Source organism: Myotis nattereri (genome assembly GCF_964212035.1).
Source record: "Myotis nattereri genome assembly, chromosome: 2".
Taxonomy (NCBI): domain Eukaryota; kingdom Metazoa; phylum Chordata; class Mammalia; order Chiroptera; family Vespertilionidae; genus Myotis; species Myotis nattereri.
The window spans coordinates 143,626,175-143,628,731 of record NC_138076.1 but is presented as its reverse complement, the minus strand read 5'-3'; the positions used below and the strand labels follow the sequence as shown (position 1 = coordinate 143,628,731).

Genomic DNA, 2,557 nt, shown 5'->3' with positions numbered 1-2,557 from the left:
ACTACTTCCCATGGAAGCTGAGCATGAACGACCCCCCCCCCCCCATAGGCATATCCCTGGAGGCATATCCATACAGAATGCAGATTAGTGACTGCCTGGGGCTAGGGCAGGAGGACAGGGAGGGGGCGCTGGGAAAGGGAGGGGACTGTTACTGGGTATGGGTTTCTTTTCGAAGTGTTGCTAAGATCCTACAATTGGCTCTTCTGAGTGGGCGTGGCTAGGCCCTGGGGGGCGTGACTCTCAGGGCAGGACGAGCCAGCTTAAAGCCTGGCTGAGGCGAAGCGGCCCACGCTGTGGTGGCTGTTACTCCTGGAGGCATGGAGGAGTGCACTTGCCTCTCCGTCGTGGGCTCTTCGCGGGGATGTCGGTGGGTGTCGTCAGAAGCGCCAGCGCCCAGCTGAGATGGCAGCAGCCGAAGGCGAGCGGTGTCGTCAGAAGCGCCAGCGCCCAGCTGATATGGCAGCGGCCGTAGGCAAGCCGGCCCGGCTCTGCCAGAAAAGCACGTCGAGGCGGAGCGGCAGCGCGGTGCTGTGCGGGGAGTGGAGGAATCGCGAGTCCCATGCCGCCCCCGCCGCCCCCGCACTGCTCACTGCAGGGCCTGCCGGTGGAGATGCTGGTGGAGACCTTCGCCTCGCTCCCTGGCACCGACCTGCCCAGCCTGGCCCAGGCCTGCACCAAATTCCACCACATCCTGCACATCGACAGCATCTGGAGACGGCGCTGCCGCGAGGAGTTTGGCGTTCGTGAAAACTTGCAGAACCTGGAGATGATCAGTATGTCTTATCGAGAAGTCTATGCGAAGCTGCTCCACCCATACAGACACATTTTGGGATTGTGGCAGCTAGATACTGAGGGCTATAGAACACTGCTGAATGTCGGGGTGGACGGCTTATGCATTACTGGTTGGAGGTATGGGTCTTGCCTTAACACCCATGTGGATGGCCCAATGCAATTCAAGCCCGCGTTCAGAATTCGCCTGACGGAGAGGAAATCAGCCACGGTGGAGTGCATGGAAGGCCGCACCAGCAGGCACCACAGCCACGTGCAGATTCAGAAGGACAGGCTCACCCGCCAGTGCGACAAGACAGACCACCTTAAGGTTTTACCAACGCGGCTTCGGGACGAATGGGGGCGGGTGCTGGTGCAGGAGGACAGACAGCAGTATGACTGCCTGACCTTCCGCCGCCTCTACCTCCCGCCGAGCCACCCGGACGACCTCATCAGGCCAGGCCTCTTCCAAGCCAACTGCAATGCCTATGGCCTATCGATTGCCATGCTCAGCTTCCATGGGAAGTATGCCAGGGTCACGAAGGTCACGGGAGACTTCAAACCGAGGTTAGAGAGCCACCTCACGCACCGCAGCCAGCTGCCAGATGGCGAGATCTTCCGCATTCAAGGAGCTCTCCCGTGTGGTCCAGGAGATTGACGAGCAGGTGATCCGGGAGCAGCAGGAGCAGCAGCAAGAAGGCGGGACTGAGGAAAGCGAGGGCCATGGCTGGCAGAGCCCTGCCCAGCCCAGCGTCGGAGAGTCCGGGGCTGCAGCTTCGGAGGAGCAGCCTATTCCGTTTGTTCTGCCTGTGGGCGTGCGCTCAAAAGACCAGAACTATCCCCGAACCTGCAGGATGTGTTTCTATGGCGTGGACACTGTTACTTTTATTGTTTCCTTACATGGCTTCACCTACCGCAGGCGCTTCCCTGGAGTCTTCACCCTGTTCGATGAGAACCACTTCGGGTTCATCTGGCTGAAGCTGAAATACTTCATCCTGTTCTGCAGAGTCCAGAACACCTTCCAGAATGTGGAGGCACCATCCCCGAAGGCCTTCCTGGAGAGGCTCAAGGACATTCAGTCCCAACCCCCTGGGAGGAGCAGCTTGCATGCGCTTTGAAGATTTGACCTTCTGACCAGTTTACCCACCTTTGTTTGTTTTTTTAATCCTTGGGTGAGGATTTTTTTTAAAAGCAACCAATGAATGCAGAAATAACTGGAACATCAAATCAATATTTCCCTTCCTCTACCTCTATAATAAATCAAAAAATTAAAAAACTTTAAAAAAATGTCAAATATGCATACCCATCTGGAAATCATAAAGTAATTTCTGATAATATAGAAGGATGTGTACAAGCAGGGTAATTTTTTAAAACTAGAAATAAATAAGAGTTTGGATAAGTTTCTCTTTATCTATAATATGTATGTAAGAGATAGTATGTAAGAGACCTGAAATGATAGGAAAGAATCATGCATATTGTTTAGTGAAAATGTGGATCATAATAACCAGCTCATTTAAGTCTGTACACATATATGTTCAAATACATGCTTAATAGATAATATGTGGAAGATTACTCACCATCATGTATACAGTGGTTTTCTCTGGCAAGCAAAATTCATAGAACTGTACACTAAGAAGAGTAAATATTATCATGTAAATTACACTGCAATAAACTGGCTTAAAATTAAAAAAAAAAAAACAAAAAAACTCACCGTTGCCATTTCCTTTGCTCTTGACCAGGCACTGGAGATGATTTTCATCTGTGGCTCATTGGTCTTCTCTCTTGAGCC

At 52.2% G+C, this 2,557-nt stretch overlaps 1 pseudogene across 1 annotated transcript; it reads left to right on the top strand.

Annotated features, from left to right (window-relative positions):
• Positions 1-317: 317 nt before the first annotated feature.
• Positions 318-2,028, top strand: LOC308513669 (F-box only protein 31-like; annotated as a pseudogene). Its single transcript has one exon. The product of its transcript is annotated as an F-box only protein 31-like (transcript).
• The last annotated feature ends 529 nt before the right edge of the window (positions 2,029-2,557 follow it).